This window comes from Alligator mississippiensis, chromosome 1 (genome assembly GCF_030867095.1).
Source record: "Alligator mississippiensis isolate rAllMis1 chromosome 1, rAllMis1, whole genome shotgun sequence".
In the NCBI taxonomy this organism is placed as follows: Eukaryota; Metazoa; Chordata; order Crocodylia; family Alligatoridae; genus Alligator; species Alligator mississippiensis.
The window spans coordinates 124,347,844-124,372,383 of NC_081824.1; the positions used below are offsets into that span (position 1 = coordinate 124,347,844).

Sequence of the window (24,540 nt, forward strand, 5' to 3'; positions counted from 1 at the left end):
GTGGTGCTGGCTCCTACCCTGGGGGTCTTTAAGAGGAGGTTAGATGAACACCTTGCTGGGGTCGTTTGACCCCAGTACTTTTTCCTGCGGTGGCAGGGGGTTGGACTTGATGATCTGCTCAGGTCCCCTCCGACCCTACCAACTATGAAACTATGAAACTATGAATTGGTTAAACTACCATTTCAATTTATATGAACCATTTGATTCAAATCTGGTTTATATCCAGTTACTTTACATTGTAAATGTATTGACTGAATTACACTATATTATACTATATATTAAACTAGTATTAGCTAGCTCTAAATTCATGTAGAGCAGGGCAACCGATGGCTCACAGATCATAGAGTGTGTGTGGAGGTCTTTGTGGATGGGAGAATCAGAGAACTGATGAATCAGAAGTGGAAGCAGACAGGTCAAAAGCAGAGGCCACAAGCGTGCTGCATACTTACGCCTTCCTTCCTACTGTCTTTCATGCCCTCTTACTGCAGCTGCCACTTGTTTCCCCACCAAAGCGCCAGTTGCTAGCAATAGCAATCAGCAGCAAGGGTAAGGGTCAGCTGTAACATGGCGGGGGCGGAGAAAGTAGCCCTTGGCTCAGAGCAGGGCTGGCTGAGGTGGTAGGTGGAGAAAGGGGTGGCTGGCTCAGGCCATAAGCCTTACTAGTTACACTTCTGGCAGTGACTCACCTTTTTTTAACTTTCGTGTCTCAGGCCAAATTAGACAAATCAGATCCAAAGTTCATCCACTGAGCAGAGCTCAGTCATTCAGCTTGAGCCTTCAGATAGTCCCAGATCCATGGTAGGCATACTCAGTGCCAGCCCCAAGCCCAGAGGTCTTAGGGTTCAGATACCCCCAAGTCTCACTTGCCTTTAGCCAAAAGGCCAAAGGAGCAAGCTAGGGATCACATTTAATGGTTAGACAGGCTCCGATCTGGTAGATGCTTCCTTGGGATAGCATGAAGGGAAACTTAATTACAATTTGTTAGATAAAACTTTCAAGTTGATATGAGGGATGGTTCTGGTGGGAGTGTGCTACTGTAGATGATAATAGCTTAGGGCCAGCACCCCGTACTAGTAGCCATGGGATTAAATGGACGGTGACTTTGGCAATGTGACAAAAAATATGACCTCCTGTAGTCCTCGTGTGGCCATGTCATGTGACTCGGGACAAGAAATAAAGCTCATTCCTTCCCAGCAACACAGTGTCCCACCCTTATTAAATATGATCATTAAAGATTCCAATGTACTTTGCCAGGGTACAGGAAGAGCTGCCAGATTTGGGCCTGATCTCATGGAAATGAATAGATGTTTTGCCAGCGATTTAAACTTGAGCAAATTCTGGCCCTGTGTTTTATTACTTAAGAATTCTGCCACGAGTGAAAAATAAAAAAAGGCACCCATCCATACATACCAGGAAACCCCAACATAACTGAAAAACACATCACAGATATTACTTTAAAAATTCAGTGATACAATTCAGTATAAGCCAACATGATTTTGTAGATTTCATAGACATTAGGGCTGGAAGGGACCCTGGAGGATCATCGAGTCCAGCCACCTGTCCCAGGGGCAGGAAGTCAGCAGGGGTCATAGGATCCCAGCAAGATAAACATCCAAATGTGTCTTGAAGGCATTCAAAGTGGATGCTTGAACCACCTCCAATGGCAGTCTATTCCAAACCTTGGGGGCTCGGACAGTAAAGAAGTTCTTCCTTATGTCCAGCCTGAATCAGTTGCAGTGGCGTTTGTAACTGTTCGATCTTGTCATCCCTTGGGGCGCTCTGTGAACAGACATTCCCCCAGATCCTGGTGAACACCCCTGATAAACTTGTAGGTGGCCACCAGATCACCCCTGAGCCTGCTCTTGTCCAGGCTGAAGAGTCCCATGGCTCTCAGCCTCTCATCATAAGGTCTGTTTTCCTGACCTCTGATCATGCGCGTGGCTCTTCTCTGCACTCTCTCAAGCTTCTCCACATATTTTTGAATTATGGAGCCCAAAACTGGATGCAGTACTCTAGCTTTGGCCTCGCCAAGGCCGAGTACAACGAGAGAACGATGTCCTGGGATTTGCTTGAGAAGCATCTATGGATGCAAGCCAGCATTTTGCTCGCTTTACTAGCTGCAGCATCACACTGAAGGCTCATGTTCATCTTGTGGTCAATCGTGACCCAGGAAACTATAGGCCTGTTAGTCTTACCTCGATCCTGGGTAAGCTTTTTGAGAGAATTATCCTGGCGCACGTCCACAGGGGGCCAGCAGGGGAAATTATGCTTAGGGGCAACCAACATGGGTTCATTAGAGGCAGGTCCTGTCAGACCAACCTGGTGGCCTTCTATGACCAGGTCACAAAATCCTTAGATGCAGGGGTAGCAGTGGACGTAGTCTTTCTGGACTTTAGGAAGGCCTTCGACACTGTCTCCCAAGCCATTCTCATTAAAAAACTAGGGGACTGTGGCGTCAATACCTACACAGTCAGATGGGTCACAAACTGGCTGGAGGGCCGCACCCAGAGAGTGGTGGTGGATGGGTCTTATTTGACCTGGAGGGATGTGGGCAGTGGGGTCCCCCAGGGCTCAGTCCTTGGGCCCACACTGTTCAACATTTTCATCAGCAACTTGGACGAGGGGGTAAAAAGCACCCTGTTCAAATTCACAGACGACACTAAGATGTGGGGGGAAGTGGGCATGCTACAAGGGAGGAATAGGCTGCAATTGGACCTGGACAGGTTACAGAGGTGGGCGGATGAGAACAGATGGGTTTCATCACTGACAAGTGCAAGGTGCTGCACCTGGGGAGGAAGAACCAGCAGCATACCTCCAGGCTGGGGAACTCCCTTCTCATCAGTGCAGCGGCAGAAAAGGATCTTGGAGTCATTATTGATGCCAAAATGAACATGGGCCGACAGTGTGGGGACATGGTCAGGAAGGCCAACCATACCTTGTCATGCAGCCACAGATGCATCTCAAGCATCTCCCCCTCTATGCGACATTGGTTAGGCCGCAGTTGGAGTTCTGGGCACCGCACTTCACGAAGGATGTGGACAGCACTGAGAGGGTCCAGAGGAGGGCCACCCACATGATCTGGGGATAGCAGGGCAGACCCTACTAGGAGAGGCTACGGGACCTGAACCTGTTCAGCCTTCACAGGAGAAGACTGAGGGGGGACCTGGTGACCATCTATAAACTCACTAGGGGGGACCAGAAGGGTTTGGGGGAGACCTTGTTTCCCCTAACGCCCCCCGGGATAACAAGGAATAACGGCCACAAGTTGTTGGAGAGTAGGTTTAGATTAGACATCCGTAAGAACTACTTCACAGTCAGGGTGGGTAGGATCTGAAACCAACTTCCAAGAGAAGTGGTGCTGGCTCCTACCCTGGGGGTCTTTAAGAGGAAGCTAGATGAACACCTTGCCGGGGTCGTTTGACCCCAGTGCTCTTTCCTGCCATGGCAGGGGGTCGGACTTGATGATCTGCTCAGGTCCCTTCCAACCTTACCAACTATGAAACTATGAAACTAAGACCCCCCAAGTCCCTTTCATCTGTAGTGCTAACAAGTGTAGCACTACCAAGCCTATAAGCAAGTTGCAGGTTTTTCCTCCCAGGGTGGAGAACCTTGCATTTTTCGGTGTTGAACACCATCAGGTTCTCATCCACCCACTTCATGAGCCTGTCAAGATCTGCCTGGATCGCCCTCCTCTCCTCAGGTGTGGATGCTTTTGGTGTCATTGGCGAACTTGGCCAGTCCACTTCTGACACCAATGTCCACATCATTGATGAAGATGTTAAGTAGTATAGGCCCTAGGACAGAGACTTGAGGGACCCCACTGGTCACAGCGCACCACGACGATTGACTTCCATAAAACACCACCCTCTGGGTCCTGCCGCAGAGCCAATTCTCCAGCCAGCAGATCACAGTGAGGTCAAGGCCGCAGCTAGCCAGTTTAGCCAAGAGGTGATCATGGGATACCAGATCGAAGGCTTTTTTAAAATCAATATATATGACATCAATCTCTTCCCCCTTGTCCAGGTGATAGGTTACCTGGTCATAAAAGGAAATGAGATTGGTCAAGCAAGACCTACCCGCAACAAACCCATGCTGGGTATCCCTCAGGATATTGCCATTGGCCAGTCTGTTAAGGATGGCCTCTTTGATAATCTTTTCCAAGACCTTCCCCAGGATAGAGGTCAGGCTGATGGGCCTGTAGCTTGCCGGATCTACTTTCCTCCCTTTCTTGAAGATTGGCATGACATTGGCCTTCTTCTAATCTTTGGGCACTTCACCAGAGTGCCAGGAGTTCTCAAAGATATGGATATATATGCTATGCCAGGGGCATAGCTATGATGCTTGACAGCTCCTTGAGTACCCTCGGGTGTAAACCATCAGGGCCGGCTGACTTGAAGGTATCCAGCCTGTCAAGATGTTCCTTCATGAGATCAGCTTCAATGAAGTGTAAGGAATCTCCCTCACCCGGGCATCCCTGACCCATAGTGGGCAGGGGTGTCCCGTGGGTCTGGTGAAAAATTGACGCAAAGTACCCATTTTGCAAGTTTGCTTTTTCATGGGCATAGGTTGTCAGTTGTCCCATCTGGTTTAGCAGGGGTCCAATGATGCCCTTGCTTTTCCTCCAGCTCCCCATATATCTAAATAAGGACTTCTTATTGTCCTTGATATTTGTAGCTAGCTTGAGTTCCATCACAGCCTTGGCTGTCCTGGTTTGCTCTCTGCAGATCCGGACCAGAGCAGAGTATTCCTCCTTGGTGGTGGTTCCAGTCCTCCATCCTTTGTAGGTCTTCCTTTTAAGATGCAGGAGGTCCGCCAGTTCCCTGGAGTGCCAAGGGGGCTGCTGTGCCCTTTTGCTGCCTTTCCTTCGAGACGGGATAGACTTTGCTTGCACATCCAGCATTGCTCCCTTGAGGAGCAACCACTTGTCCTGAACTCCCCTCTTCATTGGGTTGTGGCCTTTTAGGGCCTCTCTGACAAGCCTCCTTAGCTTGTCAAAGTCAGCTTTTCTGAAGTCGAGGACTTCTATATTACTGACTGATTTGCCAGCTTTACGGCAGATGGTGATCAGCTCATGGTCACTGTCACCCAGCTTCCCTTCAATCATTAGGTCACTGATTAGGGTGTCCCCGGTTGCCAGTAGCAGGTCGAGCACCACTTTATCGCTCATTGGCCCATAGACTTCCTGCATCAGATAGAGGTCATCCACACATGAGAGAAAGGTTTGCGACCGCTCGGATTTGGCTGAGCGCTCCTCCCACGAGATGTCTTGGTAGTTAAAGTCTCCCATGACAACCATACACCAGGAGCGCATGGCCTCAGCCAATTCTCTGGCAAACTCCTGGTCAAGGTCTTGACCCTGGGTATGGGGTGTGTAGTAGACTCCCACCATAGTATCTTCTGTGCCATGTTCCCCCTGGATTTTAACCCAGAGGGTCTCAAGTCTTCCACTGTGGGTGCCAATGTCGGCTTGCAGGGATGTGTAGCTTTCCTTGACATAGAGAGCTACGCCTCCGCCCCTTTTGTCCACTCGATCCCTCCTGTACAGGGTATAGCCATCTATACATGTGGCCCAGTCATGGGTGGAGTCCCACCAGGTCTCTGTTATCCCAATGACATCATAGTTATTTGCATTTAGCAGGAGGACAAGTTCTCCTGTTTATTCCCCAAGCTCCAGGCATTTGTATATAGGCAGGCAAGTGTCATAGTTTCATAGTAGCTAGGGTCAGGAGGGACCTGAACAGATCATCTAGCTTGACCCCCTGCCTCAGGCAGGAATGAATGCTGGGTTCACAAGACCCCAAACAGGTGATCATCTAACCTCTTTTTGAATTTACCCAAGGTAGGGGCCAGGACCAGTTCCCTAGGAAGTTGGTTCCAGGTTCTGGCCATCCTGACTGTAAAATATTGCCTCCTGTTCTCTAACCTAAACCTATTCTCCATCAGCTTATTATCATTGTTCCTCATCATTGCAGGTAGTGCTGGGGAGAATAGGGCTCTTCCTATTTGCTGATGATCTCCCCTGATGAGTTTGTAGGCAGCCAGCAGGTCCCCCCTCAGCCTCCTCTTGCTGAGGCTGAACAGGTTCAGGTCCCTCAGTCTCTCCTCGTACGGCCTGTCCTGCTGCCCTCTCACCAAGTGGGTGGCCCTCCTCTGAACTCTCTCCAGGCTGGTCACATCCTTTTTAAAGTGCAGTGCCCAGTACTGGACGCAGTACTCCAATTGCTGTCTGACCAATGTTGTATAGAGGGGGAGTCTCACCTCTCTGGACTGGCTTGAGATGCATCTTTGGATGCATGACAAGGTATGGCTGGCCTTGCTGGCTGCGGTCTGGTATTGGTGGTTCATGTTCATCTTGGAGTCAATAATGACTCCAAGATCCCTTTCCGCCTCTGTGCTTTCAAGAGGGGAGCTTCCCAGCCTGTATGTATGCTGTGGATTCCTTCTCCCAAGGTGCAGTACCCTGCATTTGTCTACGTTGAACCCCATCCTAGTCTCATCTGCCCACTTTTGTAGTCTGTCTAAATCTATTTGCAGCCTCTCTCTCCCTTCAAGTGTGCCCACCTTGCCCCACATCTTAGTGTCATCAGCAAACTTGGACAATGTGCTTTCAACCCCCTCGTTCAAGTCGCTGATGAAGATGTTAAACGGTGCGGGCCCAAGGGCCGAGCCCTGGGGGACCCCACTGCTCACATCTCACCAGGTTGAGTATGACCTGTCCACCACTACTCTCTGGGTGTGCCCCATCAGCCAGTTTTTTACCCATCCAACTGTGTAGGCATCAGTGCCACAGTCGCTTAATTTATTAATGAGAATGGGGTGAGAGACAGTGTCAAAGGCCTTCTTAAAGTCTAGAAAGACTATGTCCATGGTGACACCATCATCCAAGGATTTAGTTACCTGGTCATAAAAGGCAATCAGGTTGGTCAGGCAAGACCTGCCTTTGATGAACCCATGCTGGTTGCCCCTGAGCATGATCTTTCCTGCTGGCCCCCCACAGATGTGCTCCTTGATGATTTTCTCCAAGATCTTCCCAAGGACCGAGGTGAGGCTTACGGGCTTATAGTTACTTGGGTCCTCCTTCCTCCCTTTTTTAAAAATGGGGACCACATTAGCTAGTTTCCAATCCCTCGGCACCTGGCCAGATGACCACAAATGCTCATACAGCCAGGCCAAGGGCTCCGCGATGACCCCTGCCAGCTCCCTCAACACCCTTGGGTGGAGGGCATCTGGACCTTCAGATTTAAAAATGTCCAGCTCTTCCAGAAGATCCCTAACTACATCTGCACTGACCCAAGGCCTGACAGAGCTATCCCCGAAATTGTCCCTACCTCTGGCAGGAGGGATGTCCCAGTCCCTGTTCAAGAAAACAGAGGCAAAGAAACTTTTAAAAATATTGGCTTTCTTGTCTGGTGTAGCCACAAGGTTACCATTTGAGTCTTTCAGGGGCTCTACATTGCCTGGTGCCCTCTTCTTGCTCCCAATGTACTTGAAAAAGGACTTTTTTTTGTCCTTAATCCTGGACGCTAGCCTGAGTTCCATCTCTGCCTTGGCCTTCCTAATAGCCCTCCTACAGTCACAGGCCGAGGAGGAGTACTCCTCCTTGGTGATAGCCCTTCCCTTCCACTGGTTGTACACCCCCCTTTTAGTCCTCAGGCATTCCTGAATGCCCTTGCTGAGCCAAGGGGGTTTCTGAGAACTCTTACCCACCTTGCTTCTCTCAGTGACTGTTATCCTTTGGGCCTGGAGGTACAACCATCCCTCATGGACTCCCATCTCCTCTACCTTCTGGGCCCTCAGTGCCTCCCCCACTAACCTCCTAAGCTCATTGAAGTTGGCCCTTCTGAAGTCAAGGGCTTTAGTCTTGCTATAAGCCCTTGACACCCTGCGCTGGACAATGAATTTCAGCAGGTGATGATCGCTATTGCCCAGGTGGTCAAGGACCTGCAGTCCCCTCACCAGGTCATCCCCCGTGGCCAGGACCAGGTCCAGCAAGGCATTACCCCTAGTGAGGCTGTGCACCTTCTGGATAAGGTGAAGGTCCTGTAATATAGCCAGGAACCTACACGAGCCTGCTCCCCCCAGCAAATGTCTGGGTGGTTTAGGTTACCCATGACAATGACATCCCTTGACCTAACCGTCTCCATAAGCTGACTGGAGAAGTCCCAGTCCAGCTCTTTCCCCAGGTTGGGTGGTCTGTAGTAGACACCCACTGTAAGGTCCCTTTCACCATGCCCGCCTTGCAGTTTGACCCACAGTGTCTCCGCCCAACCCTCCTCCAACCCAAAGCTAATCCTTGATGATGTAAGGTGCTCTTTGACATAGAGTGCAACCCCCCTGCCTTTCCTCTCTGTCATGTCCCTTTGGGGCCCTGGTCTTGCCTACAGTTCATTCCAGGGCTGGGGCAGGAGTGAGTTCCCTTAAGTGCTTTGGCCTGCTGGCTTTGCAAGGTTTGCTGAGCAGTAGTCCCCCATCACCTGGTGGGCTTAGTTTAAAGCCCAGTGGAGCAGGTCAGCCAGTGTGGCTGAGAAGAGCCTCCTCCCCAGCACAGAGAGGTGGAGGCCGTCCCTTACCAGCATCTCACTGCCTCTGTCACCAAAGAGTGGACTGTGGTAATGGAAGTCAAAGCCTTCCCAATGACACCAGCGCCACAGCCTTGAGATAGTGATCTCAATTGCCAAATTCCCATTTTCTAAGGTCCTTCCTTTTTCATATCCTTCTGACAAGGTAGTTAGCAAAATTCACAGATTTGTTGGAATTTGACAGAGCTGTGCCACAACACTTTGGCTATGGCTACAAACTTGCAACCTTTGGGCTGTTAGCCATGTGCTTTACTGCTCACCCCACCACAGCCGTCATTTTCTACACATAAAGTTGCAATGTGACGTTGCTTTGTAATAGGGCATGTCAGGATGCTAATGGTAAATTAACTCCAGAGTATATTTGAGGATGATCAGATTAAACTGGTGAACCTGAAGCGTTTAGCAAGGCAGCATGCTGATCAGATTCCAGTAATGGTAATTACATTTGGTCCTATCTATATTTCTTTCCCTATAAATTGAGTTGGATAAAGGATTTTAAACTTCCTGTCCAAAATTATTGTGTGGTATTGAAAACCTTTAAAGAAATCCAGTTTGGTCAGCATTGGAACTCATGGGACAGTTAGAAATACAGGCACCTAACAGATGGCCTCCAGGTAAACTTTTAAGAAATATCAGCACCTACATTTTTGCTACCCTCACCCTTTTACTGTCATGGAAGTCAAGCTGCCAATGCAAAATATCCCAAGTTTTTATAGCTGTTCATTAACAAACAATAGCTACTAATTCAAATATTTTTCACTATACAAACTTCAAGTTATATTATTAAGGGGCAATTACACATCACTTTAATATAAATTTTTCCTCACAGTGTTCTAATATGAATCTGCTACACCTGAGAAACGCATACTAATGCATAAAAATGGACAAATGTGCATAGATGCTCATTTCCATGCATAACTACCCAATTTGCATACGCAGCAAAAGCTTATGTGATTTTATACATGCAGTTTAGGTTTCAGAGCTGGCTCTAAATATCTGCTAGTCTGCAGTATGAATTAATGGAGATTATTCAGCAGGACATGGAACAAAATTAGAAAACTGAAATAGAAATTATATGAATCTTTGATAAAGAAATCTACTACTGACTATAGCATAGTGACTAAAATGTGTACCTAGTATCTATATTTTTAAATATCTATATTATGGAAGAGCAGGAGGTCCTGGATAGATATAAAGCTCCATTATACAGATAGGAGCTATGCCAGTGATTCTCAGCCTTTTCAGACTCGAGGCACTCCTTGATAGACTCAAGCCATCCCTTAGAAAATGCCAGCTCTTAGTTTTTGCTTTATTTTTTACTACAGAAAGATAATAATTCTTCTGTTGCAAAAAACTCAGAACCACAACAGGTCAGAATGTTTTTAACACTGTGGATTCCTGCAGTGAAATCTTTGGGTTCATTTTATGAATTACGTTTGCATACCTAACAGTGCTATGACACCCAGTGGCACCCATGAAAAGATCTCAAGGCACCCCCAGGTGCCAGGGCACCCTGGTTGAGAATTACTGCTCTATCCCCACAAGAGTTTGCTTTAACCTGGGCCCTCTAGTGAAGCCTTTTTGAAAATGCTTCAAATCTTTTTTAAATGTTCTGCATCTATTATAAGGTTCTGGGATACTCTTCCATTTAAAAAAAAAATGTGTCTAGTGTTGTTACTGAAACAGCATTACTAGCCTCTCTGTGAAGTGCTAGACACTTCACTTAAATAAAATTCCTCTGCCTAGGCATGATCTCAGTGTCTTTTTTTCTACTTGTAAAAATGGGGATAATACAACCACATCTCTAAACAGGAAGTTTGTGAAATAAATTAATTCATATTTGTGAAGCACTCAGGTAATAAGAGGTATAAAAAAGCCCACAAACAAGTTAGTAACTTTCTCTTTGATCTAGATTTGAGTAATGTACCATAAAGTAGACACAAGGACATATATTGGAGAACCTAATAAAATATTGAATAGCTGCTCATTCAGCGAACACTACCCTCCTGTGCACGGTTCTGGGTAAGGTTCTGTAAAAAACCCACAGTAAATGATCGTGTAATTAAAGATTGTGTCATAATTCATGTGAAAAAGAGTAATTAATTAATATTGTGTAGGCAGTCTTAATTCTGGTATTGCCTGACTTCTGATTGCTTGATTTTGCAATGTTAACATTCATCTAATGTGGGGTTTTAGGTGTAAGAATACAACAGCAATAAGTAGTAAAATATCATATTGATTTATCTAATTAGAAAGAGATGAATGAGAAAGATTTTGGTTAAAAAAAAATCTGTGATTATGATTCAATAACTTTTTAATTTTTTTTTTTTAAATTAACAGCAGCCATCTCATTTCAGCAATTACCTTACTGTGGGACCTAAGTATGTTCCTTGTAAGAACACAGTACTTGTCACTCTGGATCAAACCAAGTGCTCTTCTATTTCCAGTGACCAATACTGATACATAAGAAGGTGCAAAAAAAAGTATGAGATATTCTGTCAGTTATATAATGCTGTAATTGGAATGAAAAATAAGCCTTTGTTTTCTTACCCTTACAGTGCCAATTGTAATTGCAAATATTATTCTTTGTCATAACATATTTTAGACTATTTATAAATCTACCTACAGTATTTGACTTTGTGACCTTCTGTAGCAGTGAATATCACAGGCTGATTATAAAATGTGTGAAGAAATATTTCTTTTCATTATCTTTAAATTTCCTGACATCCACTTCAATGAATTCTTCTCATACTGTAGACTGTGTAAAAAAATGAGGCCAATAAATTTTACACTTTTCAAAACATTCCGTGCATTTATCACATACTATCCAACTTTCTCCTTTTCTTTGCAAAATAATCCCTTGTTTTTTAATCTCTCACTGTATGTAAGTCCTCCTTTAACTGCAGCCACCATTATTGACCTCTGGATCTTTTCACTCTCGCCAGACTAAAATGTAACCCAGTACTGTGAAGGTATGCCTACCGTTGTTTGATACAGCATCATCATGCTTCCTGCATTATTTTCTATCACACTTGAAATGCTTCCCAGCAGCTTATTTTTAGTTTTGCTACTACTTTATAAAAGACAGACCTCTTTAATAAGCTATCTATGCTGATTCCTAATTGTCCTCCCTGATAGAATCCCTATTTAATGTTCACCAGTACATATGGTTAGTTTATACATAATCTTGAATTTATGCAAGCTTGGTTTCAATGGCTGGCATGTTATTCAATTCACTGACTGTGTCTAATTCTATTTGGAGTATTTTAGCATCATTTCTGGGACTTCATAACCACAATAACTAAATGTTATCAGTAGAGTTTGCTAATTCTTTGCCTGCTTCCTTCTCCATGTCATTACCTAATGCTGACCCTTGAAGCATTTTACTTCTTATCCTCATTATTCTTTGGCAAAGTAATGCATGTCATGTGTTTTTCAAATACATTAGCTCAATCAAACTGGTCTAATGTGACTGAAAAACTCCAGTAACACGAAGGTTAATGAGTGTGAAACTGTGAGAGCTGACTACTGTAGCCTAATCTCCAAAAGGAAAAGCTAGCATGGTTTCAGACTTGCTAACCTGTGTTTTACTGGAATTTTTCAATCATGTTAAAATAATCTGATCAATCCAATCTGATTCCAAATCAAACATTATGCCCACCAAGAAAGGCAGAAGAAAATAGATAGTATAATGTGTGCTCAGAGTTTGTCTTTAATATATGAATGTGTTATTAGACAAGTCTTCCTCTCATAGATGGGGAGTAGCTATCATGGTATTTTTAGTAAGGAGGCAGAACTTTCAGGTTTTCTTAATTTATTTTATTACATCTCCTGAACCCTCAAAGACTGTGCCTTCCCATTTTCTCCTGTTGAATTTAGAGGGTTGCAGTCTTTCCCTTTAGACCTTATCAACCCCATTCTTCATTATTATCTGGAATGGGTTATCAGAATCTAGACAAGAGGACTTTACTGTCTCCCGATAATGCCTTTGCTGTTTTTCTAACTTTTTGCTATCCTGGCTTTTCATGTAAGTGTTGTTAGTGGTGAAAGGGGGTGTTGGTTGTAGCTGTGTTGGTTTAAAGACAGGTAGACAAGGTTCTTTGGGTCAATGTGATATCTTTTACTAGACAAACTAAATAGTTGGAAAAATGCTCTTTGGAAGCTTTTGGGCCCAAACACTCTTCTTCAGGCGCAGGGAGAGTCTGCTGTTGTGTTGTGTTGTGTTGTGTTGTGTTGTGTTCTGGATAGAATAGAAGTCAATCTGCAAAATGCAGGTCTGTGAAAATATAAATGCCTGGCAGTGAGGATCAGAGACCATGGGAGACAATAGGTGTGAGACAGGTCGTGGAGTGGGGGAAGAGGGGGGGAGAAGGGGAGTGTTGACCTGGTGACAGAATGTAGCTGGTAAAATGTAGAGAGGTTACCTGGAGTTATTGGATGGCAGGCAGGTTATAATGTGCCATAAACCAACAGTCTATATTTAATCCATGATCTTTTGTAGCCAGTAGATTTACAAAGTGAAGTTCCAAGGCTCATCTGTGAAAAGTGTTTTGTTAATTCCCTTTGAGGATGAAAACCGACAGATTGGAAAGAGAGTGGTTGTCTTGTGAGAAGTGTGCACTCACAGGTAATTGGGTATTTTTGTCTTTGATAGATTTTCAGTGTGTATTCATTCTGGTACGCACTTGTAGTTTGGTTTCTCCTACATATTTTCCATCAGGGCATTTAGTGAACTGGATGAGATATATAACATTTCTGGAGGTGCAGGTGTAAGATTCAGAAATGATGACGGTTCTGTTGTGGGGTGTAGTTATTGTGGGAGTGGTGGCGATATGTTGGCAGGTGTGGCGGAGCACAGGGTGCTCCTGCCACTTTAAGGGCCTGGAGCTGGCAGCCTCCAGGTGCCTGATTAGGGCAGCCATTTTGAGGCCTATTTAAACCAGGCAGTTTGGCTGCAGGGGGCCAGGCAGCAACATTGCTTGGCTTTAGGGCTGTTGTGTCTGACCCAGAGGTAAGGGGGAGCTGCAAGGGGTTGGCAGGAGCCTCCTGGGCATGACCTGAAACTGCACCCTGCCGGGAGTGGGTGGTCTGGTAGGGCTCTCAGTGGCGCAGGAGCCCCCAGGAAATGCCAGGCCAGTGATCACCCTGGTGAAAGGTGGGTTGGGGCACCTTAACCCCTAGCTCCCACCACCACCGGGTGGGTGACCCCTGAGTTGGATGAGGGCCGAAAGGGCCAGGGTTATGAGGGCCGAGAGGGCCCGTGTGTGTGAGGGGCCCAGAGAGGGCGGACCCTGAGAGTGGGAGTGATGTGGGCGAGGTGCTGCGGTTGCTCCTAGGAGGAAGGGAGTAATGGCACGGTGAGGCCCAGTGTTAGTGAGTGGCTAGAGAGACCCAGCCTGAAGGAGAGAGTCCCCTCGACTGGCCCATGCTGGGGCTAGGACCAGTGAGGGTCAAAAGGGCCGGGGGCCCACCGTGAGGGACGTCCAAGAGCCGGGGGCCTGGGGTCCTGACTGGCCTTGAGGCGGGCTAGGGCTAGGTAGCCGAAGGTTCCGGGGGAATGACACCTGAGAGGGAAACAAGACTTCAGGTGGGTGAGGTAGCCCAGATGATGGCGGAGTGGCCGCCTGAGTAGGGAAGACCATAGTGGGGTCGCGTGGAAGATTCTGGGGCCCAGTGTGGGGCCAGTGAGATGTTGAACACCATGATGCCATCTGCGAGGCTTGGGCTGCAGTATTAGGGGAGGTCGGAGCTGCAGAGCACACCTGGGCATCGGGGCAGTCGAAGGGCAGCCTCCGCTTAATTATCATCTTAATTGAATTCATTATCATCAAAGGCGTGGCGGGTGAGATGAGTGGGCAGTTGCCCAGAGACAGGTGGGCAGGCCATGAAGAGCTCGGCCCTGAGTAGGCCTGCTGTCACGGTGACAGGCGGGTGGGCCACAGAGTTCAGCCCCGGGAGGCCCCCCCTGTCACAGCAGGTTTTGCATTTCTTTCAATTCCTGGCATGATCTGTATCCATTTTGTGTATTTTGGGTTATAGGAAGTTTGCTTCTGGTGATGAGGTTGGTGAGCTTCAGTGCTCATTTTAAAGGCTAGGATGGATGGTTCTGTACAGATCTCTTTAAGAATTAGGTGTTCTTCTACTATGGATTGCAGTTGTTTGAGGATTTTCTGTATAGGTTCCAGGGAGGGATGGCATGTCATGACTAATGGTGTGCGATTTGTGGGGATTTTCTTTTTGTACTGCAGCAATTCTTTACCTAGTATCCAGGTGGCGTTTACAAAAGTGAAATATATCTTTTTGGAGGAGTGTCCTTGTTGGATGAAAGCCCTTTTGAGATCTGTGAGGTGATGATCAAAGGTGTTCTCCTCAGTGCAAATTTGGGGGTACCGGAGGGCTTGGCTGTATATTACAGCTTTCTTTGTGTGTTTAGGGTGATTGCTGGTTCTGTGTAGATATGCATGTTGGTCCATGGGTTTCCTGTATATGGTGGTCTGCATTTTACCATCCTGGATACTGATATGTCTAAAAATGAAATGCTGGTGGTTGAGTAGTCAAGAGATAGGCTGATGGAGGGGTGATGATTATTGAATTTGTGATGAAAATCTATCGGAGATTGCAGGTTTTCAGTCCAAATGATGATGTCAGCCATATGTCTTAAGTATAGCAAGGTTTGCTGGTGCAGTTCTTAAGGAATTCTTATTCCAAGTGGCCCATAAAAAAAGTTGGCATATTGTGGGACCATTTTGGTGCCCATAGCTGTATACATGGTCTGGAGGAAGTGTTGGTTGTTGAAAGTGAAGTTGTTGTGTGTGAGGATGCAGTGTATAAGTTCAGCAATATATTTAGGTCCGTACTGGGAGTTGTGATCTTGCTGTTGTAGATAGGTAAGGCAGGACTGGATGCCATCCTGATGTGTAACATTGTTGTTGGGATTGTGCAATACCTCCCGTTTCCTCTTGTACTCACCTGCCACGACTTTGATCTTATGAAGGGAGGAAAGAGATTAGTATGATGTTAATCGGTACTCGCAGAATAACTTCCCCAGACATGTTAAATCACTCCATATATTTTAAATTCTCTTTTCTTTTACAGCAGCCCAAGTTGCAGGTAACAGCCTCCTCAACTTTCTCCCAGAGCCACTCGTCAGCTCTGGAGAGGATCCCTGCCGTTGAGAATCTCAAGGTAAGTCCCTGCCAGTGCTCTGCAGCACTAATTAACTCATTAGTGAGAGCAGCTAACGTCTCTTTGACCTATTGCCGGCGTAAAACCCTGGGTAACCCTTCTTTTAGGTTACTCTTCCAGATTTGCTGGGGCTGGTCAGTATCGCCTGTGCCCAGCCTCCCTTGTTTTACTGAGACTTTCCCCGGTTTTCTCTTCTTTTCTTGTGCTGCCGCTCCCTGCTGGTAATTGATTAGTTTACAGCTGTGCTCGTTAAACCCTGCGTCCCAATTCCCTTCTCGGAGTTGGGGACGTCCCTGGCTGTTGCTTGCAGCCAATCCTAGTCTCTCCCAAGCTGGGGTATTCCTTATTATCATGGGATTTTCCCCACAGATCGTGGCAAGGAGACTTGGCCCCTTTGGACTCACCACTGCAGTCACGTCTTTGGGTGAGTGCCTGACCCACGCTGTCCTGCCATCCTTCTCATGCCTAAAGGCATTCTCTCTGGGTCCTCCCCCTGGTTTTATCCTCGTGAGTTAAGTCCATCAGCCAGTCCTGAGTTAGGTGGAGAATTCCCTCTCCATCTGTATGGGTGTTGTCATTAACAACCCCCCGGCGTTCATCCAAGTAACAGGGCTCCCAACTGAGACCCTGTTGCAAACATCTGTGATGGCTAGGAGGGTATTGCTGGGAAGATGGTCTATGTTTTTATAGTAAGTCTGTTATGTCTTAGACAAAACTTACTCCTTGGGTGACAAGAGGTTTTAGGATGGTAAAAAGTGTTAGATTTTATCACTGAGTTTTATTTTAGGAGATTTCCCTGTATGTGTATTTTAATTCTGTGGGTATGTGGTCTTTTGTTTCTCTACTGCCATTTTCCCTTTGTTGCTCAAGCTAATTTGTGTGATAGGGTGCTATTGGACCTGAGTCAACTCCCAATATCATATCCACACTTCTCCCCACCCCCTTCCCATGTATATCTTGCCCTCTATGCCTCAATGGATTTATTGGAGACAGGAGAAAAACATGCCCTGGGAAAATTTTCCTTAGGGTGATCTTCTGTCTGGTTCTAGGCTTTTTAACCCATTAATCCTTTACCAATCATGAAGTGTATTTTGTCCAGGGCTTCTCCAACCCTACACCCTGGTCCATCACTCACCTCAATAACCTCATCAGTAATGGCTGTCCCATGGGGAGAATGGATCTGTCTATCTCCCTGTATGCCCTTGATGGGCTCTAATCTAATCAGGGATGGTTGATAGTCCCACTCAGTTTGTTGTACACATGAGAAAAAAACAATGTAAACTAAAGACAAAACAGCCCGGCATATGCCTAATCATTTTCTTCACATGCCCTCTATTTATATAGGCCCTCTTCTCTCAGTGGGCCACCAGCAGTTTGACTTATTTCTCAGTCCATTTTGGCTTCAAGATTGTCTCAATTTGCACTTTGTCCTAGGGTGAATTACGTAGTTCTCCCCCAACACGTAGGCTACTGACCATGTACAGACCACCTTCTCCCCATTCAGCTGCCCCTCCAGACAATCAGTCTGCAGGTCACATAGGTTTCTTTCAACTTGTAAAGTTCAGAGTCCTTCCCTCACAGGAGACCTGGCATCTGGAGGTGCCTTCTGGTTTGCCACAGTACGTCCGCAGGCCACAGATGCTGATTCAGTGACAGCCCGTACTGTGTCTTTCCCCTCACCCCCTTACAAGGCAGGACTCTTATTACCCTTAGTGGGGATAATTCTCCCTCTTGGTGATGGGGTTCTCATTTGTTACTCGCAGATCTTCTCTTTCTTTGCCGGCCAGCGGATTCATCGGATTTCTGTATTCAGTGGCAAGGGTGATGCAACTCTCTTCTGGCTGCTGCAGGTTCTCCGGCACTCTCATTGGTGGTTTGCCAACACCGCCATGCCAGCACCAGGTAAGCCTCCCTTGGTTAGTTTCCTCTTTCCAGGGGAAACTTATCCTCACCTTGACAGGTTTTTCACCTCTCAATGGCTCAGAACTCCAGGGGCCTTCTGGGCTTCCACCTGCCCCCTGCTGCACAGGGAAATGCTGGCTTCAAAGGGCCCATGCCCACGGCAGCGGTGCCCTGCTGTTCGACTTCCAGTACTGGCTCATCAGTGAGGGCAAGTGTAGTGGGGCCAAGATCAGCTCCCTGCTACAGTTTCCATATCACTTTTGCTGGGATGTCCTGACTCTTTTGTTTTATCACATGTTTCTGAGAACCCATTCTCCTTAACATTTAAATTATTCAGAAATCAATTTGTGAGGCTGGTCTTCAATGAAAAGCACCATTCTAACATGAAGACAAGTTTTGTTAGGTTCTTGACTTCTTAACAGACTAATGCAAGACAAATCATTTTTAACTTTTTGTTTTTGTTTGCCTCAGGGTTGTGGTTATTATATATCTGTAAACCTGTATTCCTTCTCTGCATTGGGATTTTTGTTGATGAGTCCCCTTGGGATAAAAATGAAGGATCTGAAATACACTGCACTACCCAGGATTTGGCATATTCCCAACTAGATAGATAGCTTTTATTATTATAAATTGATTTTTATTGTCATTGTCTCAAGACCCTAGGCATGAGGTTCTTGAATGACTTCCTTGACAATTGAACTTGTAGCACATACCTTGAGAATGTAAGACATGAGAAAAGGACAGGAACGTCTCAATCCGGGAACCATTTCTTCCATAATGTTTCTTCCAAATCCCTTGGTTGCCATCCGCAGAGCTCATTTCCAAAGGCTTTCCTTTCTCTGACCAATGTGTGTGTGTGTGTGTGTGTGGTTTGGGCCTTTGTTTGTTGTTAATTTCTTTTTTGTGTCTTTCCTCCTTTTATCCGCCCTTTATTTCATTTCTTTTTGAAAATGACTAACTCCTCTGGGTACTGGGGGCAACATTTGGCTTAATTTTCCAGCAAGATAGGTTTAGTCTATACAGTCTATTTACTTGATTATACAAATATACACTGATGTTACTGGGACAGCATGGGATATAGCTGTGTCTAATCATAAACTCTGTATTGTACTATAGGTGAAAACAGGCCTGGACATGCTCAGAGACAACCTGTTTTACTGCATTCAGATGGTTGCCCTACCCAGGACAGGTGTATGACTCCTCACTGAAGGAGTAACGCTAGAATCCAATCTGGAGCTAGTGACTTTGTTTCAACTGCTGGACCACCCCCCGAGATGTTATCTTGCTATGCAACAGCTCACAGATAGGGTAAGAATGATAAAAATTGGGGACATGTTTCAGTAAATATATGTGACAAGGTTGGATGTAGAGCAGGCACTGGCTCTTGATTAAGAGGGCAGATCATATAATGGACTTGTAAAAGAAGTGCAGCAAGGTCCCGTCTCAGCCTGAAATGTAGACAGTTTTAAGACTTAGAGAGAGACTGAGATCAGACTAGGGGAGGGTGATACATTGCAGGACTCCATAATTTTTAGTGATCTGTAACTGGACTGTTTTTAAGGGTAAAATCTGTACAGATAAGAAACTCCTTTTGTAAATGCAAGTCCCTTTCTTTCCTGCTATGTTGTTCCTAAAATGGCTAAACTAGAATCCCAGAGTGCCCTTGGTTTAGGTGGAGCTTTGGGGGAGACTGCAGGTAAGTGGGCAGGGCTTAGGAGGTCTTAGGCATCAAGACACTGGCCCGTATCTCCAAAGAGAAGGCTCCAGGCCAAAGCTCTGATCCTGGCTTATTGACTTGATGTTGGACAGCAGTTCAACTGCTTTTGATGTTTTGGGCTTTATGCCTGGTAGTGGCAGGTGAGGGTTTATTCCTAAAGGTGGTTGGACTAGAGCGGTGTTTTCAACCTTGTTTAATTTGCAGATCCCTTTGGAAATTCTGAATAGAGGTGCAGACTGTGCAGGCCGGGAGCGGTCTGAGGCTTTCGGGGGCACGCGGCGGGCTGTGGCCGGGAGCCCGCAATGGTAGGGCGGGTACTCTTGCACGACGGACTAGAATTAGGCACGGACTCATAGCGGTTAATTAAAGATTGTTTTACTTACACTGTAGGTGGTTGCGGTACAGGCAGGAAAAACTTTTTTGAGTTGCAGTTACAGACAAACACAAGTGGAGTTTGCTAGGCTCCACCGAAGACACACGCATGGAGCTTGCTAGGCTCCGCAAAAACAAACACGACAGAGCTCTGGATACCCTTGACAAGTGCACAAAACCGTAGATACATCTTAAGAATTTAACGAACGAGACGGGAAGAGGTTGGTGGTTGACCAGGCTGCCGAACTCCTCTGAGACACACACAAAGTTTCTATTACTCTGCTGCATGCTCAGAGTCTCCACGAGATGGTTGTGGAGTCCTCTATCAACTTGGGCGGAATTGCTCAAACCTCTTACACGACTAGCAAGCCAATCGCTAGCTGCCACGTGGGAATAATATAGAAACAGCCAATAGCGGGAAACAAATTTACATACGGGTGGCAGGAACTCCTTTGCACCGGGGTTTTCTCTCTGCAGCTGAGAATTGCACCGTGCAAAGAAAGCTCCATGTGGCGGGAAATAATTCTGCAGTGTCGAAGCGCGCACACAATCATTGGGTCTTGACATAGACCCCTTTGGAAATTTCAGAAGAAGGTGTGGACTCCTTTAATTGTAAGTGTGGGCTTTCACATACTTTTAATTGTTCATAGTAATCTTTTGCAGACCCCTTAAACAGGGGGATTCAACCACAGGTTGAAAACCACTAGACTAGATGACCTCCTGAGGTCCCTTCTAGCCTTACTTATTTATTATTCTAACAGTACTCAGATCCAGTTGACTTAGCATATGGGACCAAGTGACCAAATTTAACCCTGACTGGTAGCTATACAGTAAAGTATGGGTTGAGGTGGTAATGCAGCAAGAAGTGTGACATTTCCCTTCCTCCTTTTATTCCCTCCCTGCCTGCCCCATCTAAACTTACTATGCTGATGTAAGTGTGCTGAAATTGGTATCACTTATTCTTTTCATGTACAGGAATTAGCTCTGATATAAAGCATGTTTCTAGTCCTATAACTGTGTGTTCATGCCAGGAGGTTGCATGCTATTGCTTTAACTGTTCTTGCATAGTTAAGGCAGCACAATTTTTGTGTACAAACAAGGGGTTGGACAAGACTTCAACAGATGGGGATAGCAGCAATCAGCTAATCACTGTCTTCAGTTCACCTGGAGAGTTCTGCCATATAAGTGAAACAGAACTTCTGTATCTTTATACTTCCAACAGTAATCATGTATAGCAACCTGCTGTTGTGCACCATGGGCATGTATTGTAGCAGAGTAAAAATTCTAGTGAGAAGCATCAAGTGATTTCATTTCTAACAGTATTGTGACCTTTTAGTTTAAAACAAATGGTATGTCTCAGTAATGCCTTTGCGCATCCCAGACTCCAGCCTAATGGCTTACTATCTCCATTTTTCTTTTTAAATCTAGGAGGTTGGTTATAACGAAGTATAATGTACAGTTTGTTACCAGTATTTCTATTTATAGAAAGTGTTTGATTTAAAAAAAGAGGAAGCACAGCTAATCAAGGAAACTGAGAATTTGTATTTGTGTCCAGCGTTCAAATACACCTAAAGTCAACAATAGCAACAACAAGAAGAACAATTTCAGGACATGTACCTACAACGCAGACTCTGAGTCTGTGACTGCCTCTGCATAAGTAGACTGACAACTGTACCCTCAGGCCCTGTGTGGTAATCATAGCACACAGGAGAACACTGCCCCCGCAAGAAGTTGTAACTTAACCCCTTGTTGGCTGCATAGAGCCTGTGGATGCCAGTTGATAACCCTGCCCTACATCATAGGGAGACTTTGAGAATAAATACATTAAATTGTGAGGCGCTCAATAAAGGAAAAGTGATCCTGCAATGATACATGCTTGTGTTTAAAGCTTAGAATGTAAGCTCTCTTGGCTACCTAGTTTGTAAACTACCAAGAGTACTTATGGAGCTTCTAAATAACAATAACAACTAGGCCTGTCACTACATTTGAAAAAAACAGTTTAGAAATCCGGGCATCAGTCCTGCAAAGACTTAAGGGATTTATTTTACAGATAGGAGCAAAGCAAATATATATATCTAATCCTTTGCAGGACAGCTTCACTTTGTATTTGTGTGTGTGTGTGTGTGTGTGTGTGTGTGTGTGTGTACACACATACACAGACTAGCCAATTGCTCATCAAGAAAGACAAGGGGACAAGGGGTGGGTGGGAGGGGGCTGGGATGGAGTGCTGCCACCTAACACCCCATACTGCTGCTGTTCTGCCTCTTGCAGGGAGGGGGACCCTCTGCACGGTCCTTGGTGTGGCTTTGAAATCATGGTGGTGCTCCCCCACACTTGGAGCATTCTGATTGGCTGTTTCCATCAGCCAATCAGAGTGTGAATAAAGCATTACAGACAGACAGACATAGGCTTTTATTTTATATATATATATACACACACACACACACACACACACACGTACGTGAATTGCCCATCAAGAATGCTGGGGGGGAGGGGCAGGCAGCGACAAAGAGGGGGAAGCTTGCTAACCTTTACCCTACCCCCCCACCCCATGCTGCCACCACCTCCCAGGAGCGGCGGGGGGGGGAAGCGTGCCCTGCCATGCCCTCTACCCCGCTCCGCCAGCACCCCGTGCCACTGCTGCCTCCGAGGAGCAGGGCTGGGGGTGGGGAAGGGAACCCAGCACTGTTGGCCTTGTACCCAGCTCCATCCCTGCTCCCCTGCCTCCAAGGAGCAGGGCCAGAGGATGGTCCTCTTTTTTTAGTGCGTATGTGTGAGTTTATATAATATCTATGGAGCAGTTTACAGGCAGTGAAGACTGTTCTTCATTAGTAATGCCCCAATAGCTACTTTACCTTATTCTAGGGGTCATTTTTGGCCACTGCAGCATGCCAAAATCCAGGCTGTGTGAAGTGACAGTAAAGAACTTTGCCTCCCATCTCCCTGGGCTGGGCCTTCTGCCTTGAACCTCCTGTGTCTCAGGAAATGCAGGACCAGTTTAGCTCTATGATCCTACAGAGGAAAAATAAAACCTGGAAAAAAACAGATTGAGCATAAAGAGACAGCTGCATACTACTCAGACAGCTGAAGCCCTAAAATAGTGGCTACTATTCAAAAGCCTTACTTAAGAAACATCAAGTGGAAAAGACTGAGTTCTACAGGAAGTGCCATTGGCAAGCCAGAAGGTGGTGCTCTTCCCTCTGAGTAACTACAGACTCCATCCAGGCAGTTTGATGTATTGGTACAGAGGCAGGTGCTAATAATGAAATTAGTGGACTGACCTGCACTGGGAAAGGCTGTGTTGTGCATCTTTATTTTAGATTATGCTCAATACTGGGTGGATCATTGTTGTGACCTCTGATGTAGGAAATAAGTGCACTTCACTTCTGACCCTAGATTTTTATTTTCATTCCATCCTGATCCTGAGCTAAGATTAAAATTTCTGCTCCCTAACTACTTCTACCTGGTAAAAGGAATTAAGTAGCTTGCTACTAGCAATGCTTTACCTACAGTTCACAGACATAAATACCTCCCATCCTGTGCGGAAGACTAGTCTAAGGATTTTGTGGATTACTGAGAGAGATTACTTTATTCCACCCACCCCATTTCACAGTCACACTTTCACACAATGCTGTTATGCAGAGAAAGGGCAGGTGATCTTCAGGGCACCAGCAGCCATAGCAGGTACTTCCACCCTGGCTGATTGGCCACTTGGGATGTGTTGGCCTGGCCATACCTGTGGACTTCCTGAGTGGCTTGGAGGGGAGCAATTACTATGGGCTGTTCAGCAGACATGCTTCAATGTGCTAGTTGCCTTGCTGTAGCATGTTCTGTTCATGGGTTTGGGTTTGTTTAAAAAACTCAGTTATTCCTGGTGAGTCTGGCTAATCATATCTTAGTTTTATAACACTAGCCAGAAATGGAGCCTGGCTGCTTGCCCATACGCTGGTCTCGGTGTTTACTTTTGAAATACAAAATTGACCAAATAAACTAGAGGATTAAGAGCCTCAAGAATGGATGGTCTGCACTTCCATGCTGCTTGGGAACCATTGACTAACTAGCTACTGCAACATCTCAATGTTGTCTATTTACAGATGGGGAAGAAGGCTGTGGAAGGGGTCTTTGGTTGATTAAAATATATAATACAGACAACCCGCATTTAACGCTGTTCTGCTTAGCGCTGTTTCGCTATAATGCTCATTTTACATTGATACCAGGTTTCACTTAGTGCCCAGTGAGTTTCATTATAACGCTCATGGGCATCGTACAGTTGGCACTGAAACTGACACTAATGCTGGCAGCCCTGATTCTTGTGATTTTGGTGGCTTTAGAAAGTGATGTTGGTGGCTTTAGGAAATGAAAAGTGAACGTGAAAGTTGGTTTTGTTTACCGCTTTGTTTTGCTTAATGCTTGTTTTTTCAGGAACCAGTTAAAACCGCTAAGTGGGGGTTACCTGTATCCTGTATACCAAAAATACACTGTGTACCTCACATACATAGATGAAGATGCAGTCCTTAGCTAGGTGAGTTTGTGATCTAAATTTAGCTTACAGCAACAAAGTAAAGTTTTTATAAATAGACAAAAGGCACAAGAATAGGGCTGCTAATACTAAGATCACATGGCTACTTATCACAGGGAAATGCCTAACATGTTTGAAGTTTGAGTTGAAACATCCTAGCAGGTCATTGGGCTAGGTTGGTTAAAGGTGCACATGGTTATAGCTCATGGCACATGGGAGTTAACATGATCTTTAGCTGTTTTATATTCAACAACCCACCTAATTTA

The 24,540-nt window shown here is 45.8% G+C and overlaps 1 protein-coding gene across 5 annotated transcripts in view; it reads left to right on the top strand.

The window, feature by feature from the left end:
- The window catches only part of UTRN (utrophin), a 631,944-nt gene that overhangs the window by 6,879 nt on the left and 600,525 nt on the right, over positions 1–24,540 (top strand). For 3 of the 5 annotated variants that reach the window (XM_019488372.2, XM_014605522.3, XM_059713690.1), the window contains exons 2-5: positions 15,675–15,764; positions 16,134–16,188; positions 17,528–17,666; positions 18,783–18,974. The gene's annotated coding sequence lies outside the window, so the exon portion shown is untranslated. The remainder of the gene's footprint in view (positions 1–15,674; positions 15,765–16,133; positions 16,189–17,527; positions 17,667–18,782; positions 18,975–24,540) is intronic. The other 2 variants (XM_059713704.1, XM_059713697.1) reach the window with 2 other exon arrangements.